Below are 27,502 nucleotides of genomic sequence, written 5' to 3'. Positions count from 1 at the left end.
ACAAAACAAAACAGGGAATCGCTAAATCAAAACGACCTACAAAAACTATCCATTTGGGCGATGAATAGTGGTCTGAAATTATGAACTTACGACATAGCCAAACGTCGGTTATGCAAAGTAATTCAAAAGTTGCGCCAGTGAAACCGAAACCGGAAGCGCAAGCCACTTGCTCTCATCAACCACTAGGTGTGCTAGAGTCGATTGGGCCGCTGGGGTCTACGGGAGTGTCCACTCTTCACCTTTTTTATTTCTCTATGGTTAAATCACAGAACACCTACCAGGTTTAATCGTGCCGCATCGTGCAAGGGGCTTTAATCGTACATCCAGCTTGAGGTCCCTTAATCTATAAAGTTAATATCAACGTTACAAAAATCTAGTAACGTTGGTTAATATCATGACCACGGATTAATATTTAACTCTATACCTTAAACGCGTTGATCCATCTTTCAAGTGCTGTATGAAGGGAGGAAAGCTTCATTCCTTTCTCCATGATGTGCTGCATCTTACTTGCTTCATGCATAGCCGTATGTAACCCGTGAAAGAATTGTGGACAGCATTGTATTCAGTTAGTGTGTTGCATTTCAGTGCGAATGTACACTGTCAATTTTTATGGAAGGGAACACGGCGACGTGTGGCCTGCGCGCTCCGGCGGCTGCTGGCAGCACGTTCAAGCAAGAGCGATAGCAAGCACCGTCTCTTATCGCGTCATCTCGCGGGCTTGCTGATATAGAACATGACTATAGTTATAGAGCGAGAACAGAACGACGACGCTGAGGCAAGAAGGATACGTCTTGTCTCTGCGTCGTCGTTCTGTTCTCGAGCTATAACTATCGTTATGTCATACCAACTAGCCCAAGCTGCCACACTTCTATGATATAGAACGGCAAGATTGCAAACCCTCCCCCTTCAAGGCGATTACCAGGCCTCGCATAATCGCCTTGAAAGGAGAGGGGGTCGCAATCTTGCCGCTGGTTCTATATCAGCAACGAATTATTGTTTTGCTCGGCGCGAGATGACACGAAAAGAGAAGTGTGGCAGTTTGGGCTAGTTGGTATGACATAACGATAGTTGTAGCGCAAGAACAGAACGTGTCCATGTCTCTCGCTGCCAGCTGCCGCCGGAGCACAGAACACCTGCCGGAGCGCGTAGGCCACGCGCTCCCGTGTTCCCTTTCATGAAAATTGACACTGTACAGGTATTGGTGATCAACAGCAAAAGGGGGCATCTCTTGACATGGAGGAAGGAATAAGTTTTTCTTCCTCCATGCCCCTTGCCCGTTGAAAACTTTTGAAAGCCCTAAAATTGAGTTTGCGAATTTTAAAAATATTTGAAATTTATATTATGTCATACTACAGTGTCTAGAAATATACTGCCTAGTGTGCCGAGCGCAGGCTAAGAGATGGCCCCACAGCTGATGACTGCCGGCAGCGCCCGCATGGTGCGCTGCTGTGCGAGTAGGTGCATTTGCGTTCAATTCTTGTGCTGCGAAGCCTGCTGGAGGCTGAGCCGCGCGTGGCCAACGATTATTTTCCTGCATTTTCAGAGTGTTTTTTTTTTTACATAGTGCCTTATTGTATAAGAACTACTCGATTGCTTTCACAGTACTGGCGCTTTGCAATACCGAATAAAGATCATTTCGTGGCATACATTTCGCCATCCGCTACTGCCCGCAAAAAAAAAAAAAGACGCAGATCTTAGGTAACTTGGGAATCACTGCTATGCAAAATGACTCTGTTGTAATTTTTTATTAAGTGAAACATTATAAAGTGGCGCTAAATATATGCAAGAAATTGGATAGTCAATTTCACGCTGTTTCACTTTTGATAGTTTGTGGTCGTGTTCATGTGCAACACATACGCGATATGAAAAGACACCCTCATTGCGCTTTTCCGTGCTTCAAACTAGACGACTGCAACTCACAATAATTCCCCGACATGCTGCCCGACAAGCACATGTTTATTCATGCTCTTTTCTTTCGCCATTCTTTTAAAGGTGGTTTTTTTCTTAGTAATTTTAGAAATCATTCAAACAGTGGGACGAGATCAGGCGCGACGAGCGAGTGCATTTCTTAGCTTCGGCACCACGATAAAACACTCGGATCGCACACGTCATTGCTACTAGGGCATAGTCACTCAGGATGGTATTTGTGGAATGTATCACACCGAACACGTAGCACTAGTGTCGATGTCGCAGGGCAGTCTATTTTCCGTTCTTTCTCCTTAGCTTTTCTACGCTGTTTGACAACGAATTAAAATAACTTCCACGCGACGGATGCCGTTCAAATTTGGCCAAGAAGACCTACGCACACCAAGCGATCGACTGATGAGCACATCTCGATCTTGAAATTTGATGTCAGTGCTCCTTTAAATATGGGACTCGATTAAGTCCCATAATAAAAAGCTTCCGAGTCACGTAAGGCGAGTGGCGCAAGCCAGTGAGGGCTTGCGCCACTTGGGGGTCCAACCAACATGCTCCCGAGTACCTTTTTTTCTACCGATTCTCTCAAAATAAGGTTTTGTTGTTCTTCTTCTCCGTAGGTATAATGTGGCACCAGAAAGTACAAGACTGGGTTGATTGGCGGATCATGGGAGAGGCCTTTGCCCTGCAGTGAGCGTAGTCAGGCTGATGATTATGATTCTGGTTCACTCTAGCGGGGGTTCGACGCCGTGCTGTGGGTCGCTTTATACTGCCATGCGAGTCACAGGTTGCTGACCCAGTGATAATGCTATGCGTAAGTTTATAGAGGGAAATTCGAGTACAGACTTGACAAAAAGAAATAATGAGGCTCTATAATTAGCATAAAATGTTAGGTTGATCAAAACTACCCTAATGTAACTTTTGTGAAACTATTTTTATAAACTGTAATTGTTTCCATTACAAAACACTCCCGAGATGTGCAAATTAAGCTAATGAGATTCTAACACAATTAATAAAAAAAAAACGGGAACCTGCATCGGTGAACACATGGCGGGCGATACGATAAACTAAAATGAAACAATTGTATGTACTTCAGACTACTGCCTTACTTCAACACGCTTTTTTTTCCAATGCACATTTTTAACCAATTTTAAATTACGGATTGCTCGTTTGACAAAGAACCTCCCATGATAATGCTGGTACATGCTGGTACTGCTGTAGTGTATGTATATACAAAGTGTTATATTTTTTTCACACTGCTTTCCTTTCTACAAAACAATGTATTATTAAGATTAGTTCCATGTACACCATGTGCTGGAAACACAAACTTGGGCTGGTTAATACCTATAGTGGGCTAAAATCTCCGGCTTGACTAAAGCTAACAATACAAATTTTAACCTGTGAAAACCTGAAGACAGGCAAGTAAATAAGTGAAGTGCTAATTATAAAGAAAAAAAGCACACAACAGCTTTAGCTACCTACATTTGTGATTGCAATAGCATACAGCTTTAGTATGCTAAAGGATTTCAGAGAGTGATGTTGCTGATGTATGTTGCTGATGTATCTTCTATGGAAGGAAGGAAGGAATAAACTTTATTTTGTATCCGGCGTGTTTGTGGGCAGGGCTCCCGCCTAGGTGTCGGCTAGAAGGTCTTGCCTCCTAGCGGCTTCCTCGGCCTGCTGGATTGCCCATAGCTGATCGTCCAGGACTGAACTAAGCAGCACGGCCAGCCAACCGCGCGGAGGCTGTCGGTGGAGGCCGCGTTCTCATTACTGTGTTTTAATCCCTGGCATTCCCATAGTATATGTTCTAAGGAAGCTCGTGCCTGACAATCTTTGCATTGAGCGGTCGCATAGATCTCTGGATACATAGCATGTAGCAGCGCTGGATTTATATAGGATCTGGTTTGTAATTGTCGCCATTGGACAGACTTAGCCCTGTTGAGTTTATGATGAGGAGGCGGGTAAACACGCCTCTGTAATTTATAATGCTTCGTAATTTCATTTAACGTTGTCATTCGGTCCTCCAACTGCCACACATTCGAAAATTCTGACGAGGGATCAACATTAGTCGTAGCCCGGAAAATAAGTCCTCGGGCTACGTTGTGTGCCACCTCGTTAGGGTTGATATCTCCCGTGGTGTCGGCTATGCGAGCTGGGAACCAGAGAATGCAAACGCATCTGTCGTCTTGGTTGGTTCTGCCTGTTCTAAGAATACGCAGTGCTTCAGGGGAGATTCTGCCATTTGCAAAGTTGCGTACAGCTGCTTGTGAATCGCTGATTATATAACACGCATCAGTTTGTGATATGGCCAAAGCTATAGCTATCTCTTCCGCCGTTTCAACGTGTCTCGTGTGTATTGTCAGACTGGTGCTGCATTGTTTCTTGTGGTTCACTACAGCTGCAACGAAGCAGCTTTTGTGTTTGTAACGAGCTGCATCTACGAAGACCGCTTCTTTGTTGTTTCCGTAGCTATTTGTCATCGTCTTGGCTCTGCTCAGCCTTCTACCTGCGTTGTGCACGGGATGCATGTTCCTAGGTAATGGAGGCACCATGAGCTTAGCCCGTATGTCACGAGGAATGTCGCATTTGGTGCCAAATTGTGTGTGGTAAGTGATTCCTAATTTTTCCAGGATGCATCTACCTGTCTTGGTTTTAGAGAGGCGCTCGTACTGTGCAATACGTTGCGCCTCTATCAGTTCCTCAAGTGTATTATGTAAACCTAGCTCTAACAGCATCTCTGTACTTCTGCTTTGCATGAGCCCCAGCGCTTGTTTGTAGATTCTTCTTATGAGGCTGTTTAATTTCATTTTTTCTGCTGCAAACCATCTATGGTATGCAGAAACATACGTAATGTGGCTGATGACAAATGCGTGGATTAGCCTTATGACATTTGCGTCTTTCATGCCGCTATGCTTATTTGTAATTCTTTTGATTAGGCGCATCGTTTGATAAACCTTCGCTTTGATATTGCGTAACGTTGCCCCGTTGGTGCCTTTGGCTTCTATTATTAACCCCAGTACCCTTATCTTGTTGACAATGGATATGGTGTGTCCATCTCGTGTTTTAAGTTGTATGTCTGTGTAGGCATGTGCGTTGTGGTGCTTGGGAGGTCGGCCTTTTAATGTTGCTCTATATAGTAGCAGCTCAGATTTTTCGGCTGAGCACGTGAGACCAGTTCCTTCTAGGTATTGCTCTACGGTGTCGATCGCTTCTTGTAAACGTTGTTCAATGGACCCATCGCTGCCGTTGCTTAGCCACAGAGTAATATCATCTGCATATATTGTATGGTGCAAATCTTCTATTTTTTCTAATCTACTTGGGAGGCCAGTTAGGACTAAGTTAAATAACATTGATCAATCAATCAAATCAAATTTTATTTTCGCTTCAGACAATACAGCGCGTTGTCACTGCGAAAATAGGGGACCAGAAAAAAAAGCTGCGCTTGCACAGCTTGACTAAGCTCTGGTCACCCGTACAGCAGTAGTGACAGGGCAAAACATCTAACAAGTTTATATAGCCACAGTATATACAATGCCATTACCAAAAGTAGTTATGCAGACTACGGTGTTCTAATGAAAAAAAAAAACATCAATGTTTTAAGTTAAAATCACTTTAGTAAAACCAGCTACTGTAAATATACAAACATGAGTAGTTCTAATACATTTACATAAACAGATCTAGTAAGGTTTTGTTAGTTATAGTAAGTTAGTAAGGTTTTGTTAGTGATATCACTGATTCTTGGGGTGTACCTGCACTACCTATAGATATTTCCTCGGATGTGAGGCCTCCTACAACGATTTTGGCCTGCCTATTCGTTAGGAAGTTTCAAATGTAATTATACGTCCGCTCACCTAAACCTAAGTTACTGACATGATTCAGTATGGCTTGGTGGGTGACATTATCAAATGCCTTTTTTAGATCAAGCCCGAGGATGGCTCGAGTTGATCTGCTAGGGTCATCTATGATCTCGTGTTTTAATTGTAGCACCGCATCTTGTGTACAGAGATTTTTCCGAAATCCTATCATTGTACATGGGAGTACGATGTCCTCTAGGTAGTTAGTCAATCTGGTCAGTAAGGCCTGTTTCATTACCTTACCCAGGCAGGAAGTTAGTGAAATAAGTCTTAGGTTTTCAAGCTGTAAGCATTTGCCAGGCTTGGGTATAAGCACAACATGCGCCGTTTTTCATTGCTGCGGTATGTGACCTTGTCTCCAGCATTCATTAATAAAGTCTGTTAATTTGCCAATGGACGTATCGTCTAGGTTTCGCAGTGTTTTGTTCGTAATGGCGTCAGGGCCCAGTGCCGACGTAGTATTTAGTTTGTGTAGAACTGCTCGTATCTCGGCTTCGTTGAATTCTTCATCAAGGTCAGGATTCGGCGCTCCTACGTAATCGGCGTGAGTGCATGGTGGTGCCTGGAATATGTATTTAAGGGCGACCTCTTTGAGAAAGTCTTTCTGTGCCTTTATAGGCACGCAGAATTTTGTTCATATTTTGTTTGTGTACCGTTTCTGTGTCTTCTGGGTTTAGGAGGTGTCGAAGTAAATTCCATGTTTTGCCTAGGCTCAGTTGGTTGTCCATGGCGGTACAAGTTTCTTCCCATTGTTGGCAATAAAGCTGTTGTGCGTATTGTTCGATTTCTTTGTTAAGTGTGGATATTTTTTTTATGTTATGTTTCTGCATTTTCCAGCGTTTTTGTAGCCCGTGTTTGGCTTCCCACATATGTAATAGCCTACTGTCCAGAATTTCAAGCCTAGCTTCCGGTGGGACTATTTTTATTGCCGCCGAAATACCCTTCTTTAGATTAGCTGTCCATTGGTCAATGTTTGTAATGCTTTCTGTGATGCCCTCTCGCATATTTCTGAATTTAACTCAGTTAACTAGTCCAAGCTGTTTGCCCATGGGTTTGGTGGGCCCCCCAATAAGCTGGATTTCAATGATAGAATGATCGCTTCCAAAATCTTGCTGTGTATTCAGCCATCGCGCCGATTGCGTGTTCTTTATAAAAGTAAGGTCGGGCGTGGTATCACCACAGACACTATTCCCCTGCCTAGTGGGTACTGTGGGGTCAGTGATGAGTGTTAGCCCTTCCTGCTGCGAGTCCAGCCAAAGATTCCTGCCCTTGGGGTGGACGTGCTTATAACCCCATGTACAATGAGGGGCATTAAAGTTCCCTCCGATTATTACAACTCAGTCACCCGCTATGGTAAGCGTGCGCTTAAAGAGAGTTAAAAATCTGTGCTGTGTGAATCTCGGGCTACTGTACACGTTTAGGATGAACACACTGTCCCCTGTTTTTCTTGTGGGTATGATTTCAATTAGTATATTTTCTATATCGGTAACCTGTGTGCTGTGTTGCACTATCGTGTGATCTCTCCGCACTAAGGTTGTAAGGGCTTTAGTCTCCCCCTCGGCACTGCCGATAGAGCGGTAGCCAGACAACTTAGCGAGACCATGCGACTCCTGTAAGATGAAGTTATCTGGTTTTTCTTTATCTTTAAGATAGTGGTGTAGAATGGCTTCCTTGTTTCTGTAACTTCTACAATTCCACTGCCATAATACGTATTTATTGCGTCTGTCCATGGCGGCAATTATTGCTGTGGAGGCGCCGGGTTCATAATAACCGGCTTTAGTTGCGGAGGTTTGACGATTGGTTTAAAGGGCGCTACTCCACTGGCTTGTAGGCCTGTAGCAGAGGGGCATTTTTCAAGTTCTGTTACCCTAGTAGATAAGCTATCTAGTTGCTGCTGGTGAACCTGCTGTTGTTGTATAACTGTGTTAATTTGCTGCATAATAGCCATTCCCCACTCTTTGATTTGTGCTCCCATGGTTTCCTTAATGTTGTTTATTGCCTCAATTTGAACTTTCACAGCTTCTTCAACTTTGCTTATTCGTAAATCTACGCGTTCTTCAGATTCCGCTTGACCTTTGTGCAACATGTTAGCAGTCTTGGTTTTCTTGTGCTTGCTAGTACCATCGTCGTTTTTCTCTAAAGCCTTATGTTTGGGGAGAGAAGAATCATTGCTCTCCTCTATACTGGTTACACTATCCTGTGTTATAATTATTGCATCATTGCACTGTAACGTGCCTGTTCTGTAGTTATGAATTTCTTCCCTTAATCTTTTATTCTCCTCCCTCATGGCGGCAATTATCTGATTGTTTTGCATAATCATTTGTTTCAGTTGTGCTAACTCTGCCTCGAGTTTGGCGACTTTCTGGTCAGAAGCAGCCTCCGCCTCCGCGCGCGTCCCCTTGATCCTGTCTGCCCAGCTCACCTTGAACAATGTATCGGCGCCGGGGTTTCGGGGTTCCTTGGCCCTTGACTAGGAGCGTGACTTTGACCTGGAGCAGTTCCTGGACCTGAAGCGGTTCTTCGACCTTGAGCGGCTTTTCCTCTCATGCGGCAAACTGGGGGAGGACTCCGATATGTTGTCCCTTGCTGCGTTGGCGTGAGATGGCCTGTCTTGTGCGGCGAGGGACACGTTCTCTTGTTCTTGTCTGGCTCTTTCCCAGCGGCGTTTCCGCACTAGGAATGGTGTCTTATACCTTGCTTTGCAGGTTCGGTCTGCTGTGGGGTGGTCTTCGTCGCACAGCTGGCACCTGGCCTTGCATTCGTGGCTTTCGGGAGGATTTGGCATCCTGCAGCCTCGGCAGATCTTATCTTTAGGGTTGGGGCAAACATCCGCCCTATGCCCCAAGCGTCCACAGTGGTAGCACACGTCCAGTTGTTTTCCGTACAACGAACATCTTAGCAATGCCCCGCCGTATTTCACGTAGCTTGGCACACGGTAGCCGTCGAATAGTACAATCACATTGGTGGTATTGCCCATTCGCTTGGCCACGAGCGCATTTGGGTTCCTGGGGCTTACAACGTTTTCAGTTATATCTCGGGCAGTGTCTTCTAGCGGTATTTCCCGGATCACTCCCTTGGAGGTGTTTTCTGGGGCTGCTTCATAAGCGCTGGCTTCAAAAGCTTGCGTGCCTATTTTGATACAGACAATTCGCTGGTATCTGTTGGCATGTTCTTCAACAGGAGTGCTGACCACAACAATGTTTTGTTGGTAGTTGAGGCAGATTGTGTCTTGCTCTCGCACTTCCCTTAGTATATTGGCCGATTCGTAGACGCTGTTGGCAATGCAGGCGGCACCGTGGTCACTGACGCGAAGTCCCCCACGAGGTCGAACAATTATCTAGTAGTCTTCCCTTGGAAGGGGCGGCATTCTGCTACCTCTGGTGATTTGGTGAAGCCGTTGTTCTCTCAGTTTCTTGTCCTTCTGCTCCGTCGAATGCTGCTCGCTTGGTTGGTCTAACATTTACTCTGTAATTTTTCGCTGTCCCACCGGTCGCCATCTGGTATTATCCTCAAATTCTTCTTTCGAAATGCTTTCTCCCTCCACGGTCACTTCCATCTGGTCAAAAAAACTCGAAACCCCAAGCGTGCAGGGCGCCGCGTTCTTTGTCGTTCCACGCGACGCCTAGCTGCGTCGCAGCGGTGACGGCGGTGTCTACGGCGAACGCTATGCAGGTGGCTCTGCTGCCGGTGCAGCGAACACACAAACGGGCATAAAATGGTCAAATGCAAGTCCTCCCACCTGATTTTTCGTCAGGATGGTCGCGATGACTTGTGGCGTCGATTTGTAACGACAAATCCGCTGGATATGGTGATTTCCGCCAAGAAACATCCAGAAAACACGGAACGGACGCGATGAGCGACTGCTCCTGCCAGGCGCCTCACACGTCTCCCATTCTATGGAAAGGTTTTATACTTTTACCGAGTTTTGTAGATTCATTTTTGTACTTCATGTATGAAATGTCTTGGCTGTACATACTGTTCACAAATAAAATGTCCATATGAATGCTTTTCAGCAAGTGTTATGTAAAATGAAGTGCACATTTTTTTTCGGGTGTCTGTTAATAACTCGTCATCGTGTGCACAAGGTGGCCAAGTCCTCTCAAGCTGTTTGTGCAACTTTCCACTCGGTCTTGAGCTGTGGCAACTTCATGCACGTGCACACACACACACACATTTTCGATTCAAGCCTTTCTTAGAGAGTGTAGACAAATTCTTGTGTTTTATTTTTTTCCTCTAGGGTAATACACAGCTCCTTGGGCTTTGTTACAACTGCCAAAATACAACACACAATCATTCCTTTTTATCTCGGACTCCAAGATTTCGAACTTCCTGCCGGCAATTTTTCCTTGACGTAACCAGGAGTACCTGGCATCACCAGTGAAAGTGCCAGAATTTTTCTCCCGAGGTAGAAGCTATGACAAGACGTCCTTAAGGTGTGTTTATGTGTGGGTGGGAGAGACGGGGCAACCATCAGGCATCATCACCACAAACTAGTTCGGAAATGCAGTTTGCAGAGGGAAGACCCTAAAGTTCAGCGAGAGCTGATCGAACAGGTCTAACTAGCAGCCTACTCCACAGAACACCTAGAATTGTAAAACCAATCACTGTTTACGAATATTTAGCAAAGTTTTAAATCACCCATTATCGTTATCTGCTCAATCCCACATGTGCAATCACCTATTATTGTTACCTGCTCACTCCCACATGTGCACTCACTGGCACAGCTCTTCCTTTTTGCCAATGTCTTGGCAAATGCACATTGCAAATGTTCACAAAATGACATTGCTGTTCGGGTTTTACTATCACGCCATCTTATGCTACCTGTCCGGAGAAGGCAGCTACATTGTTATTTCTAGGTTTCAAAAGAAATCACTTTTTCGCAATCTGCTGTCAGTCATACCCTGTGAAAGCATTCTTCGTAAAAAAAGCAAACACATATGCTAATCACTTCAATCGATTCAAAGTGCAGTAAAATTTCTAGTGCTTAACAAATCTGAGACCAATGTGAGACAACTAGACAAGTTTCAAAATTATCGTGCAGTTGCAGCAGGGCACGGATAGAACAGCCTATTTCTTAACGTATCAAAATTTATGTGGCTCCTACACCATACGCAAAGTGCCTGTGCACTGACCTTGGCTTTAAGTCTCTGATCTTACCTGAAATCTATTCATCCAGTGATGTGATTAACTTGGCGAAGTGTTCCATACCTTGAAAACTTGGGACGCGTTCAGAGAGGCTGGGACAATCCCTCCTTGCATGCTGACGACCATTAGTACCAACACATCTCACAGTCCTGCCAGCTGGTGGATCCAATACTGCCATATAAGGCAACTAAGAGGCGAGTGAAGAACTTTTATTCAAAATAAGATGAGGAATCTTCTTTCAGGAGCCTATACAATAACTCTATGGGCAACTGCTGTGCCCAACTGTTAAACATGTGGTCGCAGAACTTGGCATCCATTTAAAAAGTATAGGATGTATAGGCATAGCCAGGAGAGGGAAACAAGTGTGTTCATTTTCCCCTTCCCCAATAATTAGTTTGGATGTGTATGTTCGCTTCGCTTCTACTTTACTTCTCCAACATTTCCCTTTTTTTCTTCTGAAATAAAATCCAGGCTTTCTGCCAGATAGGATGGATTGTTCAATTGCTTGCATCATATTTGTGATGATGAGCTGCAATGTCCAAGAAGGTAAGAGGCCTTTTAATGAATGGTAGCACACTTTGGTGCTTTAATACACACACAATCTTGTGATAAGTTCGTGAAGTTCTGCAGTCCCCCTCTAACAGTGGTCTCATAACATGCGGCCCTCTAACAGTGGTCTCATAACACGCCGCCTGCAAGCAGCACTGTTGGCTTGGAGCCAGCACATGACTGTCTTAGTCCATATATATTTTGAAGTATATAAAAAAAAAACAAGTCAAAATGATCCTTTATGAAGCAGGCACAGATGTGCAATACCAAAATACAGTAAAATCTTGTTAATTCGAAGTCACTAGGGCCATGAGATATCTTAAAATTCAGCAGGCTTTACAATTAACAGAACATATAAAAAGTGGGATACAAGGAACTTGGAATATTGAATGTAATCAGGACAGGTCGTTTACTGTGCCAGCTAGTTTGCAGCTTAAACGGTTATGTTTTCCAGCAATACAGGGTTCCAATTTTGCCGCAAACTTGGGGGAATAGCGGGCCTCGCTACTGCCAGCGAAAAAAGAAAAGGGAGTAGAATCAACTGAAATGAGTGCCTGCAGAGAAGAAGACATCTTCACTGCAACATGGTAGTGACGCGCCGGCAGCATGTCGCCTGCTTCTCGCTGCGTGAGCACATCATGTTGCGACCATTTATCTATTTTTTCTGTTAAAATGAAGAATTTAATAATGACCAGTGTGACGGAATTTGCAATGTGTTTTGTCATGGTCATTGAAGCTTTCAAAATAGGCATTGCAGGCAAGAACTCCGCCAGCAATGCAAGTGCACTATTGCTGGAGCAATGGGAGGTTTGCATACATTGGAAATCTGCCAGACTGTCCTTTATTGATTTCTTTATATTTCCAGAAAAAATGAGTAAATGATGACGCGCTTACGTTGCGACAAGCATGCAACATGCTGCCCACACGTCACTACTGTGTTGCAGTGAAACACATTTTGATGATAAGTGGGGTTAACGTCTCAAAATTATCATACGATTATGAGAGATGCCGTCCGTAGTGGAGGGTTCCGGAAATTTCGACCACCTGGGGTTCTTTACCATGCACCAAAATCTGACCACACGGGCCAACAGCATTTCCGCCTCCACCGAAAATGCAGCCGCCGCAGTCGGGATTCGAGTCCGCGACCTGCAGGTCAGCGGCCGAGTACCTTAGCCACTAGACCACTGTGGCGGGGCGTGAAACACATCTTGTTTTGCTCAGGTGCACATTTCAGTTTACCATGAAAATTTTTTTCTTTTTTGCACTAGATGTAGCGAAACTGGTATGCTTCAGCTGCCAGTCATTCATATTGCTAGGTTGCATTGCTTTGTGGCTCTGAGGGCCGTTTTTCTCGAGGATTCGCGGGAAAATCAGGATTGGGTACTGGCACATGGACCCAGTTTTCAAATTAACCAGGCTGGTGCTGACCGCCGCTTCAAATTATCCGCTCAAAGTTACATTGCCAAATACGGGACCAAGGATACATTTTGAATTAAGTGAGATTACCGTAGTTTTATATTTCGTTTTCTTCCACGCACACCTTCATACAGCGCGTGATGAAAAAGCTACGAAGTGAAGTTGTTGCACTGAGGGTTACATTTACGGAGTAAATTAAAAGTGGTCATTCCCTAATGTTATACACTGGAGTTAAATACAATGTTTTCTCCCCCCCTTCCCATGCAAGTTCAGCCTCCTAAAGTTGCAACAGGGTGATGGTATTGCACAAATCTGACTTTGCAAAATATTTAGCAGACGTAGACTCAAAATCATGTAGTTATATCTGCAAGAGTAATATTGGTAGATTTATTGTCTGGGCATGCATACTAATTCTTAGCATTTTACGTACTGAACAATACGATTATAATGCACAATATTACAGGACTAATGATTACTTTTGTGTATCAGAGGTTTTCTAATGCGCACCTTCATTAAGGCACACGGCTGAATTTGAATCATTTTTGGTGTTCTCTTTCGTATCACCAAGAAACTTGAAGAGTAGATGAGACTACCCTTTCATGCATTCATACAATATATTGTCGTAGCAACAATGCACAAGCCGTCTGTCAACACTTACCATAAAATCTTCATCCTAGTGACATCTGCATGATGCACCTTATCAAAATTATCCCTTTGCTTATAGTGCCTTAGAACAAACATACAGAGCAACTGTGTGGGAGAGAGCTATGAAAAATGAGTTCACCATAGGTGCAAATTCATTGAAAGTCATTTTTATTTAAGAGTAGGTTTCAAAAACTACTTTTCCTCCTAGAATTGGGGCAGTCCAACTGGAGAGGTAAGGCAAAGTACAAGCTCCAAGAAAATGATGTTCAGTGTGAACATCCTGCAAGCAGAAGCAACGAGCCAGCACAACCATAATCCTCCGGCTTACCCAGCACCCACACAAATAAATGGCTGCAAGATCTGGCAACCATGCAAGTGAAACTGGTTCTTCATAGGGTTAAGCCACATCAATACTAGAGGCCTTTTCAAGTCGCTCGCTCGAAGGTTCTTTCCAAACTTGGCAAGAATAACACCAGTGAATGCAGCTAGTTCTACCATCTCCGTGAAGAAATAAATATCTGACCTTTATATTTGTTAACCACAACCATGTTTTCTCATCTTGGGTGAGTGTCGAGTATTGTCACAAGTGATTTGAGAAAATGTTGCTTCAAAGTTTCAAAAAGACTGGGAAGCAAAATTGTAAGTAGTAGTTGACCACCTAGGACTACAGCTTTGTCCAGCAGAGGGCATGAAATTACCCCTTTCAATGGGTACATTGCAGGCAAAGCCCTTGCCATGACACAACAGAAATTGGAGATACTAAAAAAAACAAACAGTGAAATGCCACCAAATGGCTGTATGCTGCCCCATTAGAATGGGGGCAGGTGCACAATTGTGACTAGTTCAAGAGACCTAACACACCAAAAGCAGTAGAGACAAGGTACCCAGTGGAGTCAGTTGAGCAATGCAATTTTCAGTCTCCACGTTGTAGCTGGCTCTCTTAAGGCTTGTTTGACAAGTTGTTGCTAGCACACTATCTGGAGTAGCATTATACTTTCATTTCTTTAGTGTACGGCAGCACAGCTGTTCTTGTGCAACTACAGAATGGAAAGAATGTGTGGGCAACTCAGAAGATGTGAAATTCTGGGTACTGATGCTATGCCAGAGAGGACTATATTGACAATTGCTGAGAAAAGCATGTCTTAAATCACAGCTGCATCGTGCAACTGAAGCCAGAAGTTCTGCCTCGAAACAAAGCACACATCAAAAAAAAAAAAGTGAGCCAAAAGGCAGATTTTTTCACTGCGAGCTACTAAATAATTTCAAAATTAAACTAAATACAAAAAATGATAGCAGTGCCAGTCTGTTCTAATGCCAGTTGTGCTGCTGCATCTTTTAAACTGTGTCTATTACCCTAAAGAACCACTATGTGAAGGTGAGAAACATAGTTACTGCTAATGTTCACCTTTAATTACAATGCTATCTGATAATATTGAGTTTCTTGATAACCTATTTTAAGTGTAAAAAACATGCAGAAAATGGCCAAGACAGGCATCTATATGACAGTGTCAAACAGCAGCAATACAGCTTTTATAAAGTGAAAACTGAACCTCCTTCTTTCTTTTTTTTTTTTTAATACCATTATTCTGTTAACTTCAAAGTGCTTTCTATAACATTGTAGGTTGGCTACGTTCTGAAAAACTAAACTGAAAGCCAAATGTGAAACTGGGAACAGTACTAGGTCTTGCTGCAATTAGCGTTGTTGGCCATTACATTTGTAGAAGGCATATGGGATCCATTTTTCATCTAGTCACCACCTACTGTGAATGTGTTAGGATAATAACTGCCATCTAGTAACCTCCGTAAGAATAAATCAGTAAAGAACTCATGACATATGCAAACTAGAATAACTTTCACAAAGAAAAAAGAAAACATACAAAAAATAGTTATCACATCTAACCAATTAGACTGTTTCAAATGATGCACATTTGGTAGCCTTACTCAAAAAAAGAGCTAAGCTACATATGTTGCAACTCAACCTGCAACGCTTAATTCTAATGTTTGTAAACATCAAGTAGGCCAGACAGCTTAACAGCATTCAGTGGAGCAGGAACTTTATACAAAAGTAGTCACTTGAATGTTACAGCCATTGCTTATGCTTCTGGCATAAAACTATGCATATTTCATGGTGAGTGGAAAAGATAAGGTTCTGTTGCACAGCCCCGTATATGTAGGCCAACATTATCAGCAAGACCCAAAAAAAGCTCTGGACAGATGGAATTACTGTGCTATGCACATCTCGGCATAAAAGTGTGCTGTGCACTGGCCATACACCAAGTAAACAACCTTTGTAAATGGTGAATGTTCGTCAAGTAACATGGCAGGCAGACTGTTGAGTCAATGCACTTTAGGACATTTGAGGAAAACATATTGGAGCTAACAAAAAGCAGTAGAATTCATTAGGACTAGAAAAGAACAGGTAAATCAAGATTCTATGACTAGTAACATGATGACACAAGGGTTAAATATCTACAAGAAATTTAACAATTACAATAAAAACAATGCACACAACACTGCACATCATCAGGGCAGCAAAATGTTACACCAAACGAAGTCTTGCTGCAAGACAGATGAATGATTCACAGTATTTGACTGCACATTACCCAAACAGAAGTACACATGAACAGCATAATGAAATACATTTAAGGCAGGCACATAGTTATTTAAAAAAAATGTCAATAAATATACAATTATATGTAGCTTTCACAGCCACAGTTTCACAAAAAAGATTTCATACCGCTACAATGTGCAAAGGTACCATCTAAATAAGGTGAAAATACATTCTCTCATAATGCGGTACCAAGCACATCAAACTGGAATTCACAATAGACACACATAAAACATATCACTGCTGTTATCGAAACAGTCCAAGTGCTGTGTGCAATAAATAATGCTTAGATGTGTGTAATGCAACAAGAGAGAAAAATTCACAGCTTCTAAGGAGAACTGTGCACCTATCACACTGCTGCGATAAGCAGCAGGTCTTTAGCAATCTGGAGGGTGCTGTGTGCATGAAAGAACAGCAATATATATATTTTTTTCTTTAGTAGGAAAATGGTGCTGGTAACTGCTACTTAGTATGCTGACTAGTTAAGTGCTATATAGCAATTGCTCATTGCACTGTGCAGGCCCTTAAACCCAGAAACAAAAGAAATAATGTGACAAGGTTCGTTCTTGCCAAACTGCAATGATGGTTGCCTAATATTTCACCCTGACCTCGAACGCAGGACAAAAAAGGCATCTGGAGTATGGCAGGCAGAAGGCCATACACAACAAAACATCTCCCCATGAGGAGGAACACTAGTGCAAGAAGGTCAATGCTCACCAGCAGTAACTACAGTTACCTTACCAAGTGTGCAGTACACTATACCGGCATTATGAAAGCACAACAAGCTGCTAAGTAGTAGCAGCATTAGCTACAGCAGTGGCATACCTCCAGAATGCACAGGTAAAAAGTATGAGAAAGCGTGGGGTGGCACTGTACCATTAAAATAGAAACGCAGCCCCCCCCCCCTCCTCACAATCGCTCAGGTATTCTTTGGTACAGGCAATGATAACTTCTTAATTAAAGCAATCAGCAAATCATAGCATATAGCTACTCAGAAATATATAACCCATATCTCCTCAATGGAGAAAACTTTTGCAACATCTGTGTGCTAAACAGCCCTGCCTCGAGTAGCATGTGCTGAGCATTCTTGGTTATACAACTATTACAACATAGTGCAACAGCTCAACTAGTTGATAGCACAAAAAAAAGAGCTAAGTGAAACACACCACATAGGAAGTGACCGTGACTAGACCAGTATGTATGAATGACATGAAAACTGCAGTATCTGAACTCACGAAATGTTCTCGGTGCTGTAGTAGAAATACAAGCTTTTAATCGAGCACGAATACCATACATAATGGCTGGTTTCAGAAATATACCATAACATACGTGCTGTTACAACCAATGGCTGTATAATTTCACCAAACAGAAAAAGAAAGCTGCGTGTTTAGTCGTCTTACAGGATTCTTTAGCACACTAAGGGAGGTGGGTAACACTGTAAGCCATTGCTGTTGACATGGACCTGTTTAGCACACAAGACAGTGCACCTGAAATTTTCTTCTCTCTGTCTTTTTTTCTTCTTTTTAGTAGCTCAAGCTGGAGATGCAAACAAATAAAGCTCAGTGCAATAAAAGCACAGGGAGTTGCAAAAGGCTACCTGCCGCCGGACCAAACCCACAACTTTCGAATTCGATTCATTCCCTACTGGTGGTGAGCTGCTCTTTCATCCACTTCAATTCATTTTCCTTGATGTCACAACTTTTGCCCTTTAATCAAAAGCTAAAAACTAAGCCTCTTATGATTTCCATAGCTTTTAAAAGTATTTAAGTGACTAAGCTCAAACATGCCCTATGACATCAGTGTGCACTACAATTTTATCAAATTCATGTTATGTATAATTCTAATATTAAATTGAGTGAATTACAACTTTTCATTATTTTTTGAGCACGTAAAATAGCCTCCCAAAAAAAAACTGCACTCGCTTTGCTTCACTTATGAATTGTAGTGAACCATATTATCTACATATCATTGAAATAACCTATAAACTTGTGGTTCCAGAAATGATTTATACAAATCTTTAACTAGGTTACCAAAGACAAACAAATGCGAAAAATCCCACAACATCATTGCTGTCAAGCCACGTCATATCGCAAAAGTAGGCAATGGAAAAGGCGTTGGTGACACAACCCCCCCCTCATTGTGTGTCATATCTTGCTTGAAAGGTTAAATTATATGTGTGGATGAAGAGTTGCCCTATTCATTCAGTAAAGTAGGCCTTTTGTTAGAAATATTCAATGGCAACATGTTCTACAAGAGTAAGGGCATTCAATGGTGGTGCTTTCTCGCAATAATCCTTCCACAGAAAATTTTTCCTTGTGTATGCCTTTTTTTAAAACATCAAAAGGTAAATGAAGAATCTCGGGATCTTGTTTTCCAAGTGGCAGGGACAAAATTACTACACTAAAGAACTAGATGTATAACTCCAATTTAATGCAAATAAAATGTATTGTGCAATGACATGACTTTGCACACATTTACAGGAGCTTTCCTAATATAGTGTCATTTGTTCAGTTAGGAAAAACCCACCTCTCTTATAATGTGTGTGCACATAGCAACAAATGCATTTTTTGTTCATACTTCTCCAAATGAAACCACATATGCATGTAGAGAACACACGTGTGTGCGTGTGTGTGCACATAGCAACAAATGCATTTTTTGTTCATACTTCTCCAAATGAAACCACATATGCATGTAGAGAACACACGATTGCATAAAAGAAAAATGGCTAGCAGCCCTGCCTTTACTCAAAGCATTTTCAGGCTAAAAACAAATTTCAGTATTGCACCATGAGCACACACTAAAACAACGTTTACCGAGAACTACCTTTTGCATGTTAAAAGATTCCTACCATGCAAAATTTTGAAGCTCAAGCGCCTAAGATATTCAGTTCATTTGTGCCCAGGGATAAAGTATGTGGCAGTATCCAGATAAATAATGACTAATTTGATCTTAAAAATTGCACATGCAGCCAACTCCCAAGTATGAGTGAAACATGAAAATCACATGAACAAGAAATCAGGAATGCATGACATAAGTAATATGTAATATTGAATATTAATGAATATATATTGTAGTCTTGAATGCATAAGTAATATTTGCAAGTGCATGGCAAATGATACTGGTGTCAAAAAAAGTTGTTGCAGGCAGAGTTTCCTAAATATACACTAGAGGAAACTTCGGCGCTAGTGTCTAAGGGAGCTACAACGCACGGCGCTTCAGCGAGCATGGGATTGATGGGTAGTACACAAATTTGTCTAATCTTCATACTTCTGGCTCCGTGTCTGTTCATGTGGCTTGAAGCTGTTTTCTCACGAAACGAAAATCAGCAAATGTTCAGCAGTTGTGCTTCACTACCTTATTCTTTTAGGCTTACCATTTAAAATCACATCACCAAGTTCAAAAGGATTAGTTCTTTTCTTCAAAACAAAAACGAAACCAGCCATAAACAAAACCACAAGTGCAATTCACGACCGGCAAGTACGAAGAGTAGGCACATCCGTGTACTACCCATCATTCCCATGGTTGCTGAATGATCGTAGTGCCCAAGTCCCCTATAGTTAATTTTAGGAAACTCTATGGTTGTAAAGGCTTGAGAAGTAGGATAGTATTGTTTGCAAGTAAAAACGGCCTTAAATTCTACCACCCACTTCCTGTTGTTGCTAAAACCAAATACACAATTGTGTACCAAATATAAAAAAAAGCTATAGTAGATAAGAATCAAAAGTCATTACCTCACACATTTTGCTACTGTTAATTTTCTAAAAGTGTACACTGCAACTTTGCTCATGCAACTTGTCAGGCACTACGTGAAGTGCAAAGGAATTACATGTTAGGCTGATGGGAATACCATATTTTCCAGTGTATATATTTAAAATGTATTGAAGTTCCAATTCAATTTATTATTTTTTTCACAATTCATTGTATTAAAGCAATGAGAATATGTAGACGTGTAATATTTCTTACTCTTGACATGAGCTATAGGCTTGGTACATAGGAAGTGAACGACACAGCGGTGACGGTAACAGCAATTTCTATGTAGACTCCAATATTACAAGTATAATTTAAAATTTTCTGATGCTGCGTGTAGCAAAACAGCATCACAAAAAACCCAATATTACTACCTCTCATATTCTAGATCCTGCGGCAACATTGACTGTTTCAATAGCTATGCGAAAGTTTGTCCAATAATTCGGTGGCCTGGCGTGTGCTGTGACATGCTGCAACATACAGACTGTGAAGACATCTAAAACATCTGAAGCAAGACTTAAGACATTCCTTGTCCACAATGAAAAAACTATAATCAAGCTGCTGCAATTTCATAAATATGATTTACATCATTGCCACACAAAGTGGCATGCTGTGCACAAACTTGTGCACAGTATGCTAGCAGACTATAGTCTAAAAGCATTTGTATAGGACAATTTTATTGTCTCGCACTTAGAGCACAGTTAAAAACTAATTTGAACCAGATCAGTTCAGATTAAAGCTAAAGAAAAATATACATACAAGAGGTTTGTGCTAAGCTGTCCCAGTGCATGTGAGGAGTGCATATCAGCTGCGCTAAGACGTTAGCAAAGGTGCCTAACAATCAAAAGTTAGTGATGCTTTACTCTGTGAATGCGGACAACACGCAAGCGAATGGGTACTATTCTTAAGGAATACCTCTCTGGGTTAATCAGGATGGCTTTGTCATCCCGACTGTTTCAAGGAAGTGTACGAAGCTTGGTATCAGTCTGTGCCAAGTATTTTGATCTGACTACATAGTGTCTTTGGCAACTCGGAAGGTTGCATCATGTTCAGGGAAGCTTATTATGTGAATGCACCTAAACTTCTGCATGGGTTTGTGTCGTATTGTTCAGTCAGTTTGGCTCCTTCCTTGGAAGCTGTAAGTTGGAGTTTACTTCCCAGGGCGAGTAACTCGGTAAAGATTTCTTCTGAATTTATTTCTAAGCTACCCATGTGCCCTTTTATTCATGTCACATCCGAGGTGAAAATGATGTTCTTTTAAGTTAAAACTTGGAGCACAATTAACTCTTTGAGGGCAATGGCTTAAATATAAAGCATTGCAAACAAGTTGTGTATAGACCACACCATATATGTGCAACACAGAGTATGTTTAAAAAATGTGCCAAACTTTCTATTCTCTTCTGCTTAAATTGCTGAGCGGGAATGCACAATTTTTTTTTCTAATGCCGATTAGTTTCCATTCCAAGGTGTGTCTAGGCATGGTTGTACTAGTGTTCTAAACATCGCTCACATATCTGCAGGTGCATGGGCAGCCCATGGTACGTTTGGGTTCATTTCATAGGCGGCTTCCATTTGTTGCACTGGCAAGAACTAATGCCTATCTGATTTCCAATCTCTCAAAAGGAGACCATTGGATGCAAGCTCATTTACTGCCCACAGGGGTGTGATTTCAGCTGTTTACAGGTGAGCAATGCTATATTCGAAAGATGCCGCTATATACAAATGATGTATAAGTGCCTGCAAGTTCTGTATTTCGAAAATTTTGAAAATAGATAGCCTCTCGGTGGCAATACCTTGAGTGGTTATTGAAAGCAACCTCACTTGTGTAGGTTTTGAAAAAATCCACACAAGTGAGATGGCGTTGTGCCTCTATCCAGGACAAGTTGCTTTTAGTGACAATGCCTGTTTATGGATTTTTTTTTCATCACAAGCTTCCATTTTTCCTTTCCTGCTGTTGTGTGGATTTTGTGATAGGTGGAGTATTACAAAGTTTTTTTGCGTGTGCTCACATACACACCGATGACATGGGTCACCACTGCGACCAAGTCAGGTGAAGATTCCTTCAATTTAGACTACTAGCCAAATGTCAAATTGGAGTCACATTCATTGAATGCCAGCCACTAAGACTAAGAATCACTACCAACTTCGAAAGTGGAATTTGCAAAGGAGTATCATTTCAGATAGGGCGCAGCATGATGATTCTGAGTGGTACAAAAGTGCAATTTGGGATGTGCATTTTGTTAAGCCAGCGAGAAATTTGTTTTAATGATCATATCTTTAGAATATTATAAGCTTCTTTTAATTTCCATTATTCATGAATAAACAATGCCTCTATACCTATTTCTTCTATACCTATACATTGCTTTATGGCCTCTCTAAAAATTTTTAGTAAACTTTTTTGAGGAAGGACACTGCACACTTTAAATCTGCAATAATAATAATTCCATATCAGTGAAACAAAGGCTAAGGTGCTCGGCTGCTGACTCGAAGGTCGCGGGTTGGATTCTGGCCGGGGCGATTGCATTTCGATAGAGGCGAAATTGTAGAGGCCTGTGCACTGTGCGATATCAGTGCATTGTTAAAGAACACCTGACGGTCGAAATTTCCGGAGCCCTCCCCTACGGCATTTTTCACAATCATTTGGTGGTTTTGGGATGTAAAACCCAAGATATTATTATTAATAATAAAAAATGACGCTGGGTGCGGGGTGAGGGAGAGTTGCATATAGTGACAATATATAAACCTCGAAGGATTAAACTTCACCATCAAGAGTGGAATGCAATAGCTTTATCGGTCCGCGTATACGTCACCTTCTCACTCGCTTGCCATGCTTCATTTCTCAATGGACACCTCAACCATGATGTAAACGACAGGAACTCATGATTACTGAATTGGACAAGGGAAGCAGAAGAGTAGGCTTGAAGGTTAATATGCATAAAACTAAAGTGATGTACAACAGTCTTGGAAAAGAACAGCGCTTTGCAATAGGTTGCAAGACACTGGAAGTGGTAAAAGAATAAGTCCACTTACAACAGGTAGTAACAGCGGAGTCAATCAAAGAGAGTGAAATAACTAGAAGAATAAGGATGGGGTCGAGCACAATCGGCAAACATTCTCAAATCATGCATAGTAGTTTACCACAGTTTCTTAAAAGGAAGGTAATATAACAGCTGCATTTCACTGGTACTTACCTACAGAGCAGAAACCAGGAGGCTTACAAAGAGGGTCCAATTTAAGGGGAGATGCGAGTCGAAAAAGATTTTTTTTTTTTCAAAATTACATATTTTTCATTTTTATTTGCTTTTACAAGTTTAACTTCTCTACATTCAAGACAAAAAAAAACTGAAAATCATAATTAAACTTGAAGTAGGTTAAGATCTTTTTTAAGGAAAAGTGAGTATGTGTGTCCACATCTGCTCCCTGTTCTTGGAACTTTTTCGACCGGTTTTATCGCATCAGCCTGTTTTTCGTGAGCACCAACCGACGCAGCTTGTTCCCAGGAACAAGCGGATAGCAAGTATTGCCGGTGGGTGGACTTTTTCAACTTTTATGAGACTTTTTCTACTGCATCTCATTGCCGTGTAGCTAGCCCCAACGTGACTTGCCTGTTGGCGCGCCAAGACAGGCGGTGAGCCTAGCCTTACGCGTCGCGCAGATTGACGATGGCATCCAACGACAGCGTCTCAATGGCAGAATGCATGGATATTAACTCAGAGGAAGCGGAATGCTCAGGATGGATAGAGGTCGTGAGCAGGAAGAAAAAGCTAGCTGAAAAGGCACATCCTTCTCAAGCTGCGCTGAAGCAGGGAGATGGCTATGATGACGTCCGCACTACCGCCCAATCGCGAGGCGTGGTGAGATGGAATCGAATCTACCAAGGAATCATTTCACGGCTATTGTCCGTCCGCGAGGTGAACTAGTTGTCAGAAATGCAAAACTCATTGCATTCAAGAGAGCACTCGCCAAGGCAGTTTCCTTGACGGCAGAGCGGACCTGTGACTATACATTGTGCGCCAATCCTTTTTAAAACAAATTGATCGTAGCCACACCGCTGAAAAAAATGCGCGGGCCTACGCTAAGGTGCAGCAGGTCTGTATTGGAACCATCACCACCAAAGTAGCGGCTTATGTGACTGCGTCTGATGACACCTGCAAGGGGGTGATCCGTGGCATAAACCCAGACATCAGTGAAGTAGAACCGACATACATGATCGTCAACTGGAGGAACCCTGGAGCCTTAGGAGAACGAAGAATTAAGAAAACAACAACAGTAATTGTGCTGTTGAACGGACAAAATGTCCCCCAATATGTACTGTGCGATGGTGTCCGCTGCCCCTGGTCTGTATACTGCAAACAAGTGGACATCTGCTACACGAGTGGGGATTTAGGTCACAGGGCAGATGTTTGCCCAAAAGGGGAAGAGCAGAGAAGGTGTCGAGATTGCGGCAGTTTACTTCCACCTGCTGATCATCACTGAGATCCCGAGTGTGCTATCTGTGGAGGACCACACCCCACAGTGAACCGCGAATGCAAGAAGAGGTTACAGATGCCCTACATCGTGCGTCAACGCCGGCGACGCCGGCGTGCTCACCAAGCGCACCTGGCAGCGGGCTCAACTGACTCAGAGGCAGCTGGAAACTCGGAAGAGGGGAAACCTTCCTTCTCCCAATGCAAGGCCAGATCGACATCAAGGACGCCTGGGAGACGCTCCGGATTCCGCTCTCATTTCCGGTCCAGAGGGCGCTTAAGCAGCAGGCACCAGTTTGGTTCCGGGGGACGCAGCAATTCCAGATGCCCTCACTCAAGAGAGCGCTCGGACTCCACGGTCCGGTTTCACGAATCAAGAACGTGGGCGGAAGAAGTCAAAATATGTGCTCAACCTGGTGCACAGGTATGGCAAGGTAATTCGCCAGAGCATGGAAAAGAGTAGTCCGAAATTTGGGCTTTAAGGAGGGAAAACGAGCTTAAAGAGGCTTTACAGGCAATGAGATCGGAATTCGAGTGCTTTTAAAATTTGTGCGAACCTCGCAAGGCGGAGTCTCCTATTCTGATTCCGGCGGGAGGACCAAATAAACGTAAGGCCGTCTCACCACCAGCACCATCAAAAGGAGAAAACACGAGGTTGGAGATTACTCATAGCCCTCTGATTTATAACCAAACCCACAAACGTCGCTATCTTTGATTAACTAAACCTTCAATCAAATTAGAGAAGCCATAGCCACACAGTCGAACACGATTGAGCACATGAATGGAAATCTCACTCATTTAACACGAAGAGTAGGAATAGTGAAATCTGAAATGAAAATGATAGACTTGGGCAAAACTTTAAGGCAAAAAAGATACACCAGGAGCCTGATCGTGAGGACTGCAATGAGTATGATGACTCGCTGCAGGCCATGTTAACTCAGTAATTATCAGAATGACTGGTCAAACAGGTAACATTATTTTGTGGCAGCGGAACTGCATCAGCTCCCTAAAAAGTAAGGCTGCAATGCTGCAGCTGATCAAGGCACAAGAGATTAGGCCGAAATTCTGCTCTTGCAGGAAACTCTCAGTGAGAATACACACATTCAGGGGTACAAATCAGTGTGTCAAAAACTGGATAAGGGCAGAGACATAGCTACCTTAATACGAAAGGACACCTCCTTCACAATGCATGAGGTTAAAACCTGTGAGGCAGACCGGAAGACTGGCTTTGAGGCACAAGTGATAGAGATTATCTCCAATAATAAAATTCACCTGAATATTTTTCATCTTAAACTTGTACAGCCCCCCTTCACCTTAAAAACACAAAAGTAAACCTGCAACTGTAGTGAAGAATAATCCCTGGGTGATAGCTGGTGATTTCAATTCACCGCACTCAGCATGAGGACATACGGAAAGGCAACAATTTGGTTGCTGCAAGCTCAGATTTAGAACTTACAATTAACTCAGACCCACGCTTCCCCACTAGATTGGGAAACTCGGTATCCAGGGGCACTATGCCAGATCTCTGTTTCACGAAAAACGCTTCAGCAAGGTGGTCTAATCTGCAGGAAAACCTGGGAAGTGACCATTCTATAATAGAAATCATGCTAGATATACCACACACACCTCCTAAACGTTACAAATATGTAGACTGGGATCTCTTCAGAGAAATTCGAGGTAATGATGAAACGGTATACGACAATCTTGGTGACCTCTTTGCTCAGGTCCTGAAGGATATCGCGAAAGCCTCTAAAGTGATCACAACGGAGCGAAATGTACCTTGCATGGATTCCAGACTTGCCCATCTATTGGAGGCTAAGCGCTTTTTACTTGAGAGGTGGAAAACACAAAGGTTAAACTGTAGGCTAAGAAAGAAAGTTTCAGAAATCAATAAACCTATTGAAAAGCACAGTAATGAGTCAAACAACAATGGAGGGATGTTTGTTTAGCAGCCGATGGTACGATGCCAAAGGAAGATAGATGGACACTCCTTAGGCGTCTACTAAATGACGGACAAACTAAGGAAACTCAAAGACTTACGATCGACCGGCTAATTAACAAAGTTCAAGCAGAGGGTACTTTAGATGTAGACCTCCTATAGACCCTAGCCAATGAATATCTTCAGCTCCACTATGGGGGCATTCCAGTCCTGGAACTGGATGCCCTTTTTGTGGAGGCAGAAATTAGAGAGCTACTACACAGCGGTAGCTCTGCTCCAGGACCTGATGGAGGAACAAACTCTTCAGGAACCTGGATGATAAAGCTATCCAGATCATGGTTAAGGAGATTAATAAACTTTGGGAGAACGGACTGGTCCCCTCAGACTGGAAGATGGCCACGGTAATCCTAATCCTGAAACCAGGCAAGTCTCCCAGCTTGGAGAACCTCCGGCCGATATCCTTAACCTCATGCATCGGTAAGGTTATGGAGCATGCAGTGCACAATAGAATACCTAGATACATTAGGCGCAAGGGTCTCTTCCCGTACAATGTAATAGGATTCCTCCCACCGGCTCTTTCCACCCAGGATGTTATGCTTCTGCTCAAAACACAGATTTTAGACTCGCAGAGCAAAGATGTCAAGGGAATCCTCTCCCTAATTTAACCAAAGCCTTCCACAGGGTCACTCATGAATGCATTTTTATTGAAATATCTGCTTGAAACTTGGGAAACAATTTCTTTTATTTTGTACGCTCATTCTTGGAAAGTAGGACGGCAGTCATACGCGTGGGGCATTTGACATCACAAGTATACACACTTAGAAACAGGGGTACTCCGCAAGGGGCGGTTCTTTCCCCCCCTTTTATTTAATATTATCATGAGCAAACTATCAAGGAAGCTTGGAGCAGTACCGCACATCATCTATGCATTATACGGGGATGATATAACAATATGGTGTCCAGGAGGTTCAGAGGCTACTGTGAAACAAGCTCTCGATACAACTGAGTCTTTCCTGGCGGACACAGGACTTGCGCTCAATCCGGAGAAATCAGAGCTCCTGCTGTATAGACAAGCACAACGGGGGGCTAGGGGATTGACACCCCTTAATGAAGTACCCATCAGTATTTACACTGGAGACGGACATGATATTCCACGAGTAGGCCACTAAGATATTGGGTCTTGTGATAGATGCCAAAGGATGTAATGCCAGGA

At 42.7% G+C, this 27,502-nt stretch overlaps 1 protein-coding gene and 1 long non-coding RNA gene across 7 annotated transcripts in view; one reads left to right on the top strand and one right to left on the bottom strand.

The window, feature by feature from the left end:
- The first annotated feature begins 263 nt into the window (after nt 1–263).
- LOC119187848 (uncharacterized) lies at nt 264–14,073 on the top strand. Its single transcript, XR_005111915.2, has 3 exons — nt 264–524; nt 11,391–11,465; nt 13,738–14,073. It is a non-coding gene; the product is annotated as an uncharacterized LOC119187848 (long non-coding RNA).
- The window catches only part of LOC119187847 (protein SCAI), a 160,688-nt gene continuing 146,866 nt past the window's right edge, over nt 13,681–27,502 (bottom strand). For all 6 annotated transcript variants that reach the window (XM_075878764.1, XM_075878761.1, XM_075878758.1 and 3 more), the window contains one exon: nt 13,681–27,502. This exon is cut by the window's right edge and continues 17,573 nt beyond it. The gene's annotated coding sequence lies outside the window, so the exon portion shown is untranslated.

Source organism: Rhipicephalus microplus, chromosome X (genome assembly GCF_043290135.1).
Source record: "Rhipicephalus microplus isolate Deutch F79 chromosome X, USDA_Rmic, whole genome shotgun sequence".
NCBI lineage: Eukaryota > Metazoa > Arthropoda > Arachnida > Ixodida > Ixodidae > Rhipicephalus > Rhipicephalus microplus.
The sequence above is the reverse complement of the archived record's forward strand: the minus strand, read 5'-3'. Positions and strand labels throughout refer to the sequence as shown.